General features: G+C 37.8%; 1 pseudogene; it reads right to left on the reverse strand.

Annotated features, from left to right (window-relative positions):
- LOC122333863 overlaps positions 1-17,500 on the reverse strand; it is a 111,119-nt pseudogene that overhangs the window by 27,828 nt on the left and 65,791 nt on the right.

Genomic DNA, 17,500 nt, shown 5'->3' on the forward strand with positions numbered 1-17,500 from the left:
ACAGGCAATATGGAGGCTGGCTTCCACCACGAAACACAAAAAATGCTACCAAATGGACTTTTTTCATTTCACGGTTCTGACTTATTGCTCTCAATGGCGACTTTATATCTCCCAATTCAGATTAGGCTTTATTCTGAGGTGTCCTGGTTATATTAATTGCAGTAACTACATGTACTTACTGTATGATTGGTGTTAGTTGCATATAATGCATTGTTATTATAATAGTGAGTGCGTGCAACACGTGCAATAAAGTGTTACCAAAAGACTAACGGGGTGCTTTGTTTCACAGAAGAAATTACTAGCATTGTGTTATTTATGTTTTGAATGTTTTTCACATAAAGCATCGCTTTGGAAGAGAGAGGTAACTTGCCCGATGTCTGCTTCATTATTATAATCAGACATCTTTATCTACTGCAGGTAAGGAACCGGTTTCATTCAGATAGAAGCATGAGCACTGAGCAACGGGTTTTCAGATGTTACATGGAGAAATGCACGAAACTATTAACCAAAAAAGAGATTACATTGTTACTTAGTGCTGTATTTCTACATGCAACTTCATTTGCATAAGGGAGTCTTAACTATAAAAGCATGCAAAGCCTTTAATATGCGCCAAAAATTAAGTTCTCATACACCTCACAGAACCTGCAAAGCATTAATAATTAAGTAAAACGAGGGATCATAAAAATTGCATGTTGCCTTTCTATTTAGCACTGCCCTGAAAAGCTATTAATGAACCTATTCAGCTTAAATGATGAACTTTTTGCAGGGTTTATGCAGGTTTTTGGCACAGAGACCCTGGATCAACACGACGTCCTGAAGCGAGGACACACACACACACACACACACACACACACGCGCGCGCGCTGAACTTTAATACCTTGTGTTAGAGGTTTCATCACACCATTAACCTCAAGATTGACTTAGCAAACACCGCTAATAATCATTTCTGCCACGACGCCTTGATTTAGAAGCTATAAAGTTTTGCTGAGAGCAAAGCAAGGTTAACCGGTGACCACAAACACCTTCCAGTCTCCCTCTGGAAAGCGACTCCTTTCTAGTCATCTCACAACGCCCTTGCCTGAGCCGAAAAAACAATTCCCAGCCTCTCCCAGCTCCCTCGGGATGATCTGCATGCTCGTGTTACCAGCGCTCGCTTTACAGTCCGCATCTTTCACCAGATTTCCATTTGTGACCACAACGATGGTCTAAGAAGAGCCGTTCAAACGCTCTTTGTGCTTTCGCCGGTCGGGACAGATACACTCTCCGCTCCGGTTTCACGCTTTGTAGCTTTATAATCGGAACAGGATCGAGTGTGTCTTTCATTCTGCGCTTCAAACCGCGCTTTTTGGCCGGCGCACGCCGACGGCATACTGAGAGCCGCGACTCTTTGCTGGCGGCGGTCCCGTCGCAGGGACGCAGGCTTCACACGGACCGCGCCGCGGCCGGACTCCTCTGTTCTCCTGTAATCTGCCACCGCAAGTAACGATCAGACACACACACACACACACACACACACACGCTGAGAGAGAAACACACAGAAAGGATAAACGCGAGCACGGCTTTCCAAACGGTTGCGTTTGCTCTGACGAGAGGAGCTGAGATGAATACACATGAAGACTTTAAATGGGTCTACTATAACTATAGTCCTACTTCTGCTGAAATACAATTTAAAGAAAGAGTTCATCCAAAAGGGAACTTTTTTCCGTAGTAGGGAAAGAAAATACCACGGAAGTCAATGGTGACCGAAACAGCCTGGTTGCAAACGTTCTTCAAAATCTTCCTTTGTGTTCGGAGAAGAAACCCGTACAGGTTTGGAAGTCCTCGAGTTTTTTGGGTGAACTATTCCTTTAAAATAACAGTTTTTATGCGATTCATTTATTTCTGCGAAGCGCAGCTGTATTTTCAGCATCATCACTCCAGTCTTCGGTGTCACGAGGTCCTTCAGAAATCATAATAATATACTGATTGGCTGCTTAATAAACATAATTATTGGTGTTGGACTCTGTTCCATATTTCATTTCCATATGGAGGCCATGCTACATTATGTTCTTAAATGTTTTGACAAGAAAGAGCATTTATTTGAAATATATATTCTGACCAATTATCTTAAATCCTTAGAACATTATTATTTTCTGTACTGCCACTCCTGATCAATTTAGTACATCTTCGCTGAATACGAATATTCAGTAACACTTTACAATAAGGTTCATTAGTTAACAACAATAGTTAATCTGAACTAAGAATAATACTATTAAAATCACAAGTTGTTAACATAGGTTAATGCAACATATATATAGATAGATAGATAGATAGATAGACAGATAGACAGATAGATAGATATATAGATAGATAGATAGATAGATAGATAGACAGATAGATAGACAGACAGATAGATAGATAGAGACAGATAGATAGATAGACAGATAGATAGATAGATAGATAGATAGATAGATAGATAGACAGATAGATAGATAGACAGATAGATAGATAGAGATAGACAGAGATAGATAGACAGATAGATAGATAGAGATAGACAGAGATAGATAGACAGATAGATAGATAGACAGATAGATAGATAGATAGATAGATAGATAGATAGATAGATAGATAGATAGATAGATAGATAGATAGTTAGTTAATACAGTAACTAATGATAACAAATGACACCTGTTACCAAATATTCATTTCTTTTTGAAGTGTAATGTTAGTCAGGGTTTATTGCAGATGCAAAACGTTTTATATAGATAGACAGATAGATAGACAGATAGATAGATAGAGATAGACAGAGATAGATAGACAGATAGATAGATAGATAGACAGATAGATAGACAGATAGATAGATAGATAGATAGATAGATAGACAGATAGATAGATAGATAGATAGATAGATAGATAGTTAGTTAATACAGTAACTAATGATAACAAATGACACCTGTTACCAAATATTCATTTCTTTTTGAAGTGTAATGTTAGTCAGGGTTTATTGCAGTGCAAAACGTTTTAAACGACCTTTTTATAACTTCTCTGCGACGCTTAGGACAGAAACTAAATGTGTTAGAGCAAGCCATTCATTTTTCATGAAAGACTACGAAGGCAGACATTATTTTTAGAATAACATGCACTGATTTCACAATAAGACCGCAAACATGTCTAAATAAAGTAAACGGGGCCAAATTTCAACCCATGTTGACTTTAAATAAAATTGGACAGATGTTTTTTTAAGAAATGAGGTCTGGGCTAATGAATAAGGGTTGACATCTGGGAGTATGATATTCCTCTAGCATCTCAGCCTGAAGGACACATCAGCTGGGAGACCGGAGATGACACACAAATATAAGAAACAAACTAGAAAACTAGCAGTTTAGGTGTCCGAACAGTTGCCTGTGTTCTGCAAGAGAAAACCAATCACAATTCGGCAAGCTGCATATAAACTATGACCGCTTTTCTAAAGGAAACATGCAAGAAAGAAGCCCCAAGAGAACTCGAACGACCACACGATGCAAAAAAAACGCTTCTCTAGCTTTGTTTTCAGCCAAAACATCCCGAAATTCTTAAATAAAGAAGATTTTATAAAGAAGTACAATTATAGTCTATCGTTGAAAAATCTAAGGACATCGCTGTGAGATACATTTTCAGTAAATGTACATCAAAAGGAGATTTTAAAAAATTCTATTTAATTCTATTTCCCGAACAGAGCTTCAGTCTTAAAACGTATAAATTCAGTAAAAACAGATTAAAAATAATCGGTAACACTATAATAACTGCATGCTATGAATGGTGAGGATTAGTAAAAAATCAGTTCATACTTTATAAAGCATTGATCCAACATTAATAGTCATTAGAAAGCAGTTTATAAACACATCCTTGTTCTTGATTTATAAGCAGATTTATTATAAAGCAGATTTAAAAGCTCCTAACAGAAAAAATGCATTTATTAACACACTAAGAAACTATTATCATGTGTCTAAATAAGATTTATTAACATACATTTGAATTAGACTTTCTAAATAATCTTATTAAACACTGACTGCTCCTAAACAACTGGTTTGTAAATATGATAAATTGATCATTAATAAAGCATGAAAATATAATTATTAAACTTTATATATATGCTCACTAACAAGGCATATTAAAGTTGGTTATTAAATGATTTCTAAAGGATGAATTGCGTGTTTACTAATGCTTACCTAAGGATGCACAGCGTGCCGTTTGAAAGGAGACGGCGTGTTTTGTGGTGAAGGAAATCGGAGGAATTTCAGTGAGTTTCATGAACAATAAAACCCGACATAAACCCCCGCCTCTGCTGCAGGACACAGAGAAAATAAATCAGCTGAAGCTGAATGCGTGCGAGGAGAGCGAGCTCGAGCAGCAGCTTGACGGCGTCGAGACGCAGCGCCCTTCGCGTCGCTCCTCGATACTCAGCCCTCCTCGACAGCAGCCAAAGGTCGCGCGGCGTGACCCTAATCACAGAGAGGTGACAGCCGCCGGCGGCCCGCTGAGCTCGAGTCATCTCGTGAAAGACAAGTGCAGCAGGTGCGGGGAAACCTGACGGACTCGCACCTCCAGCCTGGGGGGGGGGGTCAAAGGTCAAGCGGAGGGAATTAGGACGGACAGAAGCCAGGCCAATGATGCGACCTTCAGCCGACCTCATCAGCAGAAAACAGCGGGAAGAGAGATGCAAACATGCGGCGCTTCGTTTTGGAGTTCGCCCAATCATTCATTTGATTCGCTAAAAAACCGTGCTCGCTTTCCTGCAACTCAAGACGTAGAGGAGTTCGTTTAGGCGTCGCATTTGGAGAGATGTAGCTTGCTCGGCAATGGATGCTCTGGAGTGAATGGGTGCCGTCGGAACGGTGACATCTGGAGGAGACAAAAGCTGTGGGGTTGTATGAAGGAAATCCAATCCACATGTTTTAACATTACTCCCGAGTCCTTGATTCATAATAACGATTCCTTTAGTGAACACACACCAGTCTGGACTGTTTTGGCTCGTAATTGGTTCTCGATCCGTGCAGATTTCTCTCCTGATTCAGACTGTATGATTGTAATACAATAAAAAGCTTTAAAGATTTACATTTTAGCCAGACGCGATGGCTTGAAGTTAAAAACGTCTTAATGATGGATTGGTTTCTTACAAGCACGCGGCTTTTGTTTTCTCCAGACTCTCATTCTGACGGCACCCATTCACTGCTCAGTAGGGCACAAAAAAAATCATAATTCTCGTACATTCCCTTGAAATTGTATTTGCAATAACAATTATGATAATTACAAATGACATCGAATGAGGTTCACACCATTGCTTGAAGCAACGGAATGCCATATTTTTAGATGAAAACAGAAAAGCTATAGTATTAAGTCTCAAATGTGAACTGTACGCCACATTGGTTTCTTCTTTAAATAAAAAAGTGAAAGTATGCACAGTATTATAACGCTATACTAAAAATGTAAAAAAAGGAAAAGCACACAGAATAAAACTTTTGAACGATTTATTGCCGCTTTGAATGATTGTGTAATTGTAATTGGGATTGGGAATTCAATTAATTGAAATGCTACATTTCTCCAAATCTAATGAAGAAAGAAACTCATGGCCTGAGGATGAGCACATTTTCCGCAAATGCCATTTTGAGTAAATGATTCCTTTAAAGCTGTCGATACTAAACTAAAGAGCTTATAAGACAAAACAAACCTAAAGCAATTTCTTGTTTCGTGGATCAGTTCGGAGTTCCACAGTTTACGACATTTTACTGTAACTGTATGGCAGCGACATCAAAAACAGCTTTTTAAAATGCGGAAAGCACGCTGAACTTTACTGGATGTTTGGATAGGAACGTTTGATCATTGTTTAATGAATTACTGCTGCCGTGATCAACGCAAAGTGCATAAAACATCAAAACAACTAATTCTTGCTTTAGGTGGCTGCTAAAAGCGCAGTGTTAATTGCAGCAGGCAAACGATGCTGAGTTTGGTGAATACGCCTCAAGACTAATTTGCATACAAAGGAGGGCGTGTTTGTGCTGAAAAGAAGGAAAAAGACTTCATTTACTGTACAGACTCATGCGCGCAGCACTGCTTGAGCTTTTCACGCATTACATTCAAGTGCAGCAATCAGACTGTGTTCTTTATTATTATTGTTATTATTATTATTATGGTCATATATATATATATATATCAACTAAACAAAAAAAAAGCTTGTTTTGTTTTTATAGGGCTGCAACGATTAATCAAAAAAAAAAAAAAAAAAAAAAAAAAAAAAAAAATATATATATATATATATATATATATATATATATATATATATATGTGTATATAATATATATTATAATATATATATATATATATATATATATATATATATATATATATATATATATATATATATATCAACTATATATATATTGTTTTGTTGATAAAGACTCCAGATGCTTCAATGATGAATAATATCCTGTAAAAATATGGAAATTTAATGTCAACTATGTGCAATTATGTAGTCAACCAACTTATTACGTGAGGTTTTGAGTCTCCAGCTTATAGTAAAAACTGTAAAAATTTTCAAGTTTCAAGTTTCAAAAAGTTTCAAAATACAATTTATTTCTGTGACCAAAGCCGTATTTTCAGAAATCATCCTAATATACTGATTCGCTGCTCAAGAAACATTTCTGATTTGTATCAATGTTGAACACAGTTGTGCTGCCCAGTATTGTTGTGGACAATGAAACATTTTATTTCCCGTAATTCTCTGATGACCAGAAAGAATGCAAGTTATTTGAAATGGAAATCTTTTGTAACGTTTTACTTTGTCTTTACACTGTTGAAAATGAGCTTTTGTGAAGTGACACAGATCTAAATGAATGAAAGTTTTAAATCTGAACGTGTACCGTGTATAAAGTTATGGTCTCTCTGAGTCATTGAAACGAGTCCTGTTTTAATACGAATCCCACGCTGTTTCATGATGACGTCAACGTGAAACCTGTTGGTCTGAATGAAAATGCTAATTGATTCTTCACCACCAGGTGGCGCTTTTAGAGCCGTTTCCCCGGTAACGGCTGTACACTAAGCAGCACCGAACTAATCAGACATTACAGGCATGATGGGATGAAAATGAGAGCAAAGGAGGAATCGTAATGTAAACATAAATGCACATTATTAGACAATGAACGTGTTTTTCGACCTCGCGTGCATCAACCTGTAGTTTACGAAACCATCACTCATAATAGGGCCACTTAAAAAAAAACAAGCTAGGAAAACCCTGCTGAATAAATGCAAATGTAGCAGTGACACCGGAATACAAGTGCACTAGATAAACGCAAAAAGAGAATTAGCGCAGGACGGGTGGATGATAAGCGGGGCGGTAGATCAGGAAACACTGCAGAACGGGACGAGCGAAGAAAGAGGCAGTTCTGCATAAACACAAAACACAGGATCTGTGGGCATGAGGCTCTTTTACCGCCGTGAGAGGACTTGAATGGACGCGACTCAATGGCACTTCACACTCATTACCTCTTTTGTTTGGTTTCTTTTCGCGGCTATGCGCTCCTTAAGGTAAAAGCGGGCATGCTCCTGTAGGAAAAGCCTCGGATCAATAACGCCATTGGCTCTTGAAACTGCTGGGGGCGGGACTTCCTGCCGGAGCTGAGGAGGAGCGCGAGTGTGGACAGAGCAGAAACTCCTCTTTATTCGGTCCATTATTCACCTTTACTGTAACACTCACTCGGCACTCCTCCCGCGTCCCTGGAAAACAAAGCTGCTTCCTCGGGTGCCCGCCTCAACGCCGCAAATCTTCAGGGGCGGAAAAACTCGTTTCAGAAACGCTGTAAGTAACATCTTCTTGGAAATACGGTTATTCTGAATCCCGCTCTTGCAAAAGCGATAAATAAACACAAAGAATAAAAAGCCCTCCAAAAGTTGGAGATACCTTAGAAAAGTGGGATTTTGGACAATATCGGCTAATTATGCAGAGACAACGATTCATAAAATATCAGCAGTTTATTGAAACGTTGGCTTGATATATTACTCCAAGCCTCCTGAAGGATTGTCCAGAGGCTGGACGCTTCTCACGGACGTCACGGTCCAGTTCCTCCAAGAGGAGCTCAACTTTGTCAGGTGTATATTGACATTATTACGTAATTCAAATGAAAATAATTACCGCCGGTCTTCAGTGGTAATGTGAAGCTGCCTGAACGCACAGAATCTGCACCAAAAAATGATACGGATTTCTGCTGATATCATCCACAACCACACTTTGTCTGGGGTGTTTCTAAACCTTGTGGAAGTCAAGTGTGTAATCGTGCATAAACGAAAGCGTCAAATAAATAAAAGATTTATTCTAATGCATGTATTTGGTCGTTAATATCTTGTGCTTCGGAGCAGAAAACTGTTAAATTCATTAGAAGTTGGATGCTTCAATGATCAATCTATTATGAAAGAAAAATAGTCATAATATTTTTTTTAATTAATTATTAAAAGTCTGTTCTGATGGGACAGCAGTGTCAGATTCAGGAACTAACTATAAAAAAATATAAAAAGAGAGAAAAATAAAGAATGTAAACAATATAATTAGTGCTAATCGCATCCAAAATGAAAGTTTTTGTTTACATAATATATGTGTGTGTACTGTGTATATTTATTATGTATATATAAATACACACAAAATATTTACAATCTTTTACATGTATGTGTATTTACACAAATATTATATCATATGTAAAATATATATAAAAAAGTTTATAAATATATTTAAAATATTTAAATATATTTAAAAAAAGTTTATATATATATATATATATATATATATATATATATATATATATATATATATATATATATATATATATATATAAACTTTTTTTTAATATATGGGCTGGCAGTTTATATATAAACTTTTTTTTTTTTTTAGAAGCGATTAATCGCACACTAACCATTTCCTACCATATATTTGCTTGTTGAAATCAAGAAGACAATTTTGACAATTTCAAGGCCTTAGATGCTTCAATGATCACAATTTTCTGAAAATAAAATATTTCCTAGTTTTTAGAGCAAGTCATTGTTCTTCAAGACGGTTGCGATGTTTCAGAAAAATGCGGCCATGATCAGGAAAACAAACGAATATGAAATAAATAAATGACTGCAGCCTTTACATTTGGTCGTTCTCAGAATCAAAAGGCTTCGAGCGTTTATTTCAGTAATCGTCAATGTATCACACTAGAAGATGGCAGGTCCTTCATACAGTATCGATGCGTATAAAGAGTGTGAAAGTGGACGCGTGCGCTAGTCTTTTTCTACTGGAGATCATTACAAGCTCAACTTTAGACTTCCAGACGTATTATCTTTGATGCGGGGTTAATAAAGGCGCTCTGGCCCCTTGGGTTCACACGGGCCACGTGTAAAGACAGTGATAGCCGCTGCCAGCCCATAATTCTTAGTTATGGCCAGCGATTTTATTCGAGCTCAACCTACAGGCCTTCAGCCGAGGTAATAACCCTCGCAGTGGAGCTGCAGTTTCTGCATGGAGCGAGAGGAACGATAATGAGAGCGAGAGCTTCGTTCAAACCGCCGTGACGCCAGCGCTTGACAGCATCCTGTTCATATCAAGAGCGGTGATTAGTCAAATATAATGTGGTGTCTGGTACATACAGTTAATGAAAACTAAAATTAAAACCATTAAAAAATGTGTTACTTGAAATGAAATAAAAATTATGTTTATAAAATTTTAAATGCATTTTTTTATGTGATGCACTAAGATAACTCAAACTAAAACTAAAAACTAAATATTTCCTTAATAAAAACATAAACTACTACGAGTGACAAAAAACAAACGATAAAATGACCATTACATTTCAAAACACATTTTTTTTAAATTAAAAAGTAACATTGTAATGCCACACAGAAAAGCTGGTCCAAATTCTACAACAATAATTAAATGCAAAATTTAGAAAAAATCCTAATATAAAAACAAATAAGTAGAGAGACTGAAATAATATTATAATATTTTCTTTAATATTATATAATATTATAATATATATATATATATATATATATATATATATATTATATTATTACAATAAAATTATATAATATAATATTCTATAATTTTTTTTTACTTAATTTCTTTAGTGTAAAGAATAAAACATGTATATTAATTCAGAGAATTGTTAAATATACACTTCTTTACATGTCAGAAAATTACATTTATCAGTGTTATTAAATTAACATTTGTGTTTTTACAATAACAAGCGTGAACTTATATATAACAAATATTTTAGTTCTGTCAAACCATTCATAATATAATATATTTATGTGTACTGTAAATATATTATATACATGCATTTATATATATATATATATATATATATATATATATATATAAATGCATGTATATAATTAAGAAAAAAGTTTTTATATAAAAAGTATTTATACATCTTATAATTTATACCACTATACATATAAATCCATGAATATATTTTTAAAATATATATGCATTTTATAAATACCTGTACACACACACACGTGATAAGTAAGCAAAGCTATTATTTCGGAATGCATTTAATCATTTGATAACACAAATAATCAAAAAATGTAAAATAATTGTAAAAACAGATGTCCTTAACAAGCCGTGCAATTTGAGATATTCATGCCACGAACAGCGCAGAGCGATCACTGAGTATATGCTGCAATAGCTTTGCAAACATCACTAAAAACACAATAAACCGTTTAAACAAACAAGCAAACAGCAATCCCAGAAGTCTTCGGCGCGACAGACGCAGCGGGACCTTTCAGAACGCAAAGCGAGAACCCAGAGGCGACGGCAAACACAATATTCACTGAGACGCCTCGGCTTCCCCTTCACTCCCGTCGGCCATCAAACACACAGAAGAAAGAAAGAGCTGTCACAAAAACAGACTCGCCGCGCTCTCAAAGAAACAGAGCAGGGGTCAAGCGGGCAGAAACACAATCACTAGGCAGTATGCACTGTTTGTTCGGTCTAGTAGACACACTGCACGCTAGGTGCGCACTAGCCCGCCTGATGTTTGAGAACAACGTGGACTTGGCAGAACAGCATCTCCTTTTAGCCTCGCGTCAATGGAAAACACAGTCTCTCTCTTATTCCTGCGTGTTTAATCAACGTCAAACTTGAAATCGATTTTTGACTATTTTTTAAAAAAGGTTTAATGCAAAGCGCACGGTCACCATTATGTGCATATTTAAGAGCTCATTTAAAACGCAGCTGGGTGTGAAAAATAAAATAAAATAAAATAAAATAAAATAAAATAAAATAAAATAAAATAAAATACAAAAATGTAAACACAAAAATATTGACGTAAGAGAGTTACAAAGGTATAATGCAGCATAAAAAGTAAGTATTAAATGTTTGTAATGATAAAAAGTGATCAGAAGTGATTCCAGTAATGGAAATAGTGAATATTTGATAGTATTTTTACACTTTGAACTGCATAATGCTATGCAAAAATAAAGAAATCTCTGATATTGGCGGATATTAATTCATACAATTATTATTATTATGTTTAAAATAAATTATAAAACATTTATATTAATAAAAATATATACAAAAATATAATTGCATTTAGATTATATAAAAGTAATAATAATAATACAATTATATTTTCGTAAGCATCTTCAGTTTTAAACCGTTTTTAAATTCGAAAATATACTTTTTTATCATTTCAAATCAAATGAATGCCTTAAAAACTCCTTAACAAGCAGAATTTAAGATAGCATTCACGTCACAGCGATGCAAAATACTGTTAAACAACAAATAAAGTGAGTCCAGAAGCAGTTTTGCGTGCGCATGACCTTTCCAACTAAACTGGGAACAAAAGTTGCATTTATAAAATGCAAAAAGTAAGCAAGCGTTGCGATCGATCGGATGGATAAATATTTAAATGAGGGCAGTTTCTCCCCGAGGCTTATCATCTGCTTCTTTCAGCCAATCGGTATTCAGCGCCGTTTCTCCGGCTAATTCATCTCTGCTTTAACGTAATCAAGCCGAACACATATATTTAGCGAGGATGAAAATGTAAAAGCCTAAGCGCTTACCTGTCGACGATCCCACACATGTCCATCTGCAGCTCGCTGAAATTCCCAAACAGCATCTGCTGCACTCGAATGAGGTCCAGCACAGCGCTGTCCGTCCGGATGAGACGCATGCATCCTTGGAAAACACTGAAGGGGTTTCTGCAGCCGTCTTCTGTGTCCGGGCATCCTGCAAAAAACCCCCAAAAAACATAAATAAATAAACACACAATAACGCGTTTGAACTGTGCCGGTGTTAATTAAGTATAAATATTTTAAATCAGTTTTATATTTAAATTTTAGTACTCAGTTTTAGTTATTTATTAGCTGAAATTATTAATATTATTTTAAAATATATGATTAATTTATGTTTATTTCACACTGTTACTTTTGTGCTTATTTCAAGTTGAACTAAATAAAAATGAGAAATGTTGAGCTGGCGACTAGCTAAAATTAAATATTTTTATAGTGTATTTTTAAAAAAAATTTTATTTTATATATTTGTTATTTTATATATTTTTTTATTATTTTATCATTTTAGTTAGCTGCAAAAATGATTTGCATTGTGTCCAATAAAAATACAATGTTTTATGTGTGTACACATATTTAAATGAAATAAAGTAGGTTCATTTTTTTATACTTTATTTTACACGGTTTCAGTTTTAGGAAAATGATAAATGTTGCCATGGCAACTTGCAAGTTTTTTTTGTAGTTCATTTTATTTTATTTCAGTTCGCGTTTATTTTATTTAAACAACTATTTTTCTTATTTTAAATGAGAATATCGTTAATTCCAAAAAAATATTTAATTGATTATGATAATGTTCAGAAAATGCATTTTTATATGTCTATATTTTTATATATTTATCTGAAATAAAATAACTTTTACTGCATCTCTCTCTCTCTCTCTCTCTCTCTCTCTCTCTGTGTCTCTCTGTCTCTCTCTCTCTGTCTCTCTCTCTCTCTCTCTCTCTCTCTCTCTCTCTCTCTCTCTCTCTCTCTCTCTCTGTGTCTCTCTCTCTCTCTGTCTCTCTCTCTCTCTCTCTCTCTCTCTCTGTCTCTCTCTCTCTCTCTCTCTCTCTCTCTCTCTCTCTCTCTCTCTCTCTCTCTCTGTCTCTCTCTCTGTCTCTCTCTGTCTCTCTCTCTCTCTCTCTGTCTCTCTCTCTCTCTCTCTGTCTCTCTCTCTCACTCTCTGTCTCTCTCTCTCTCTCTCTCTCTCTCTCTCTCTCTCTCTCTCTCTCTCTCTCTCTCTCTCTCTCTCTCTCTCTCTCTCTCTCTCTCTCTCTCTCTCTCTCTCTCTCTCTCTCTCTCTCTCTCTCTCTCTCTCTCTCTGTCTCTCTCTCTCTCTCTCTCTCTCTCTCTCTCTCTCTCTCTCTCTCTCTCTCTCTCTCTCTCTCTCTCTCTCTCTCTCTCTCTCTCTCTCTCTCTGTCTCTCTCTCTCTCTCTGTCTCTCTCTCTCTCTCTCTCTCTCTCTCTCTCTCTCTCTCTCTCTCTCTCTCTCTGTCTCTCTCTCTCTCTCTCTCTGTCTCTCTCTCTGTCTCTCTCTGTCTCTCTCTCTCTCTCTCTGTCTCTCTGTCTCACTCTCTGTCTCTCTCTCTCTCTGTCTCTCTCTCTCTCTCTCTCTCTCTCTCTCTCTCTCTCTCTCTCTCTCTCTCTCTCTCTCTCTCTGTCTCTCTCTCTCTCTCTCTCTCTCTCTGTCTCTCTCTCTCTCTCTCTCTCTCTCTCTCTGTCTCTCTCTCTCTGTCTCTCTCTCTCACTCTCTGTCTCTCTCTCTCACTCTCTGTCTCTCTCTCTCTCTCTGTCTCTCTCTCTCTCTCTCTCTCTCTCTCTCTCTCTCTCTCTCTCTCTGTCTCTCTCTCTCTCTCTCTCTCTCTCTCTCTCTCTCTCTCTCTCTCTCTCTCTGTCTCTGTCTCTCTCTCTCTCTCTCTCTCTGTCTCTCTCTCTCTCTGTGTCTCTCTGTCTCTCTCTCTCTCTCTGTCTCTCTCTCTCTGTCTCTCTCTCTCTCTCTCTCTGTCTCTCTCTCTGTCTCTCTCTCTCTCTCTCTCTCTCTCTCTCTCTGTCTCTCTCTCTCTCTCTCTCTCTCTCTCTCTCTCTCTCTCTCTCTCTCTCTCTCTCTCTCTCTCTCTCTCTCTCTCTCTCTCTCTCTCTCTCTCTCTCTCTCTCTCTCTCTGTCTCTCTCTCTCTCTCTGTCTCTCTCTCTCTGTCTCTCTCTCTCTCTCTCTCTTTCTCTCTCTCTCTCTGTTACTGAGCTGAAGGCAATTAAGCCTCTGAGAGTTTCAGCCCCAAACCGCTGGAAAGCTAAACCGATGTGCTTTTCTCAGCGGAAGCTGTGTGTTGAGTGACACAACGGATTGATTAACGTAAAGGACTGGGCTCGTGTAGAGGGAAATTACTCGGAGCTAGCCTGTTGCTTTTTGTTAGCAGACGCCGATGGATGGCTAAAGGTTGCTCTCACCGCCTAAGAATAGCTGGCTGTCAGGTGCGACAGGGAAGGAAGTGGACGCTGTAGAGCTGTCGGTTTTGTCCAGGGTGACTGAGAGACGCCCTCGACGGACAGCGAGCTCCAGCGAGTGCCACTGACCGTCATTTAAACTGGCACCTGTGGAGAGAGAGACGGCGTGTGCATCAGGAAAAATAACAGGCATTAGGGAGATCGGTTTTACATAAACCCCAAGAACAGATTTCTGCCCTAAACCTGGAGTATACTGTATAAGGAATGACATGCAAGCTACCCGTGCTATTTCAGAAAAGCAGCATGCATATTGTGTACAGTTCTGTGTGAAATAAACAGGTGACAGATGCCAAAACGTGCAGGACACAACTAGAGCATGCCTCGTTTAATACTGCACCCGGCAATGCAATGCACTTGACATCTGCCTTAATTCCAACGTGTGACATTTTTCACACAAAACTGGATTAAATATGCATATTTTTAACTGAACCTAAAGGCAAAATAACTAAACAAAAAATTTAAACATTTTATTTCAGCTATTTGCCAAAAAAAAATGTCTTATTTTCATTTTGTTGACATACTTAACTAAAACTAAATAAAGTAAAACTACACTACATGCATCTATTAAATATAAAGAGACAATACAATTAAAACGAATACTAAAGTAATACCTTATTCTGTGTGCTACATTTATATTTTAATTCATTTTTTATTATACTGGCAAGATTTCCGGACAAAATGAATATTATAATATTTATTATACACATTAAGAATATTTTTAAATCTATATAAAAAATGCTAAATTAACGTTTATTTTTAGGATGAATATACTGCATACTGTTTTACATATTGCTACATATATAGCATGCTACCTAATATTTAAAGTCTTTCTTCTCCATTCATTTGCTTAATCAATAAAACTAAAAAACTATTTTTAGCCATAAAGTTCTTTTGTGATATAAATTTCATACATATTGCATTATTCAGAGCAGCGGGTGCCATTGATGTTGACTTTACTTTACCCTTCACACACAAGAGAGATAAAACCTGCTTTTACTGTCAAATAAACAAAAATATAGTATATATATATATATATATATATATATATATATATATCTATCCTTTTTTATATATACAGAACCTGCGGTAATGTCTGTCACGATCCGGCCGGCTTTATGGATCTGCAGTCGAGCTTTGGCCTCGCTCAGAAAGAGCCACAGCGTTCCCGCATTATGCTGCAGGTCAAAGGTCATCAGCAGGCCCACTCTGTTCCATGTCCTGAACTGCAGAGCGACCGTAGAGCTTTCTCCAGCGGAGACCCACGGCAGAGCGAGGAAACTTCCAGGACTGGCGAAAGTCACCGCACGTCTATGGATTCGGTGCACGTGAAGCTCACGTTCCCCTGCAAGCAGTGCTGGTTATATATTAATCCACTACAAACTATTAATTATTTTCTATAAAAATGTAATTTGATTACATTACTGATCACTGCATTTACTACATCAGATACTTATTACTTTACTTTCAAGTTAACATTATTTTCATTTTTTAATGTACAGATAAGAGTGTAACATAATTTGAAACTGTAAAAGGTCTATTATTTGTATACACTCGCCATATCAACAAAACACTCGCCATATCAACTGTGCTTTTGTAAAATAAAGAAATCGGGTGCGTTTGGCTTTCAGTCATTCTCTATGATGTTACGTTATTGACTAACGTCATGGGGTTCTGCCTGGGAACCCAATCACCTCTGACCTTAAGAGAAAAGGCCAATGAGAATTAGCGAGTGGAAGTAGCATGCCAACTCACTCATGGTGATCACCCTGGGCTTGCACATTGTGTGCCGCGGGCCTTCCCCCTGAGCAACGTCTTTCTGACTGTGTTGCAGTATTTTCCTTACCTCCGATGACGGACAGGGCTGGAAACATCCTGAGATGGCTTTCGTGGACGGTCCACATTGTGAACGCATGTCCATGGCTAAAGCCGTGGCTCTCATTTAATATAAGGCTGACTTTGCCTGCTACCCAGCCTAGTTCGTGAGGTCATAAAGACTCTGCCGAGGCTTACGGTGCTTATCCTGCAAGTACACCAAGCCATGGCACTTAAACAGCTGCGTGAGGGTAGTTCTGACCCCGAGGTCGATGCAGGAACTGCACATGGGGACTGACTTTGCTCTAAGAGCAATGAAAGTCATGACATGGTCCCTCAGTCAGGTGATGTCCACTATGGTGGTCCAGGAACAGCACCTCTAGCTGAACCTGGCGCAGATGAGTGACGCAGACAAAGTTCGCTTCTCGTCTCCCAGGCCAGTACAGAAGTACAGAAACAGACAGAGTCCATCATGGGTGTTAGCTTGGAGAGCCATTCCTTAGGAATCTGTGTTTTCTCCCCAGTCGTTCCCCTTGTGAACACTGGGTCCTCCGTTGCCTCGCAGCTCAGACTAGTGCGAGTACTTTACGCTGTGCCATTGTGCCCGAAGGGGGACTCCTTCACCTCTGGCTAACTGTATTCCCCTTCCGTACTACTTCAATTTACACACGTTTGTTATGTCATTGCGCTCCGCCCCAACGGTTGCTTTTAACAGCCCTAGAGTGGGCCAGCTAATCTGGCCTGCAGGGTGTTGGGATAGTTATGTATTGAGCTTTCAATTGGCCTGACACGCCTGCCTCTCAGCATTTGTACCTCAATTACTTCATGCAGTTCAGCTTGTGACTTTTTCCATAGGGACCTCCTGACGTCAAGCAATGACTTAATGTCATAGCGACTGACTGAAAGGGAACGTCTCGGTTACTTGTGTAACCCTCTTTCCTGAAGGAGGGAAGGAGATGTTACATCCACAATCTTGCCACAATCTGGAACTGCGCTGAATCGTCGGATTGCGACTCGGCTCCTCAGCATGAACCTAAATGAGTGGTTGCACACCAACTTGATTTCCCAGGAAGGACCTCAAGACGTCAGTCAATGACTTAACATCTTTTTTCCCTCCTTCAGGGTTACACAAGTAACCGAGATGCAGTGT

The sequence above is a fragment of the Puntigrus tetrazona genome, unplaced genomic scaffold, assembly GCF_018831695.1.
Source record: "Puntigrus tetrazona isolate hp1 unplaced genomic scaffold, ASM1883169v1 S000000400, whole genome shotgun sequence".
Taxonomy (NCBI): domain Eukaryota; kingdom Metazoa; phylum Chordata; class Actinopteri; order Cypriniformes; family Cyprinidae; genus Puntigrus; species Puntigrus tetrazona.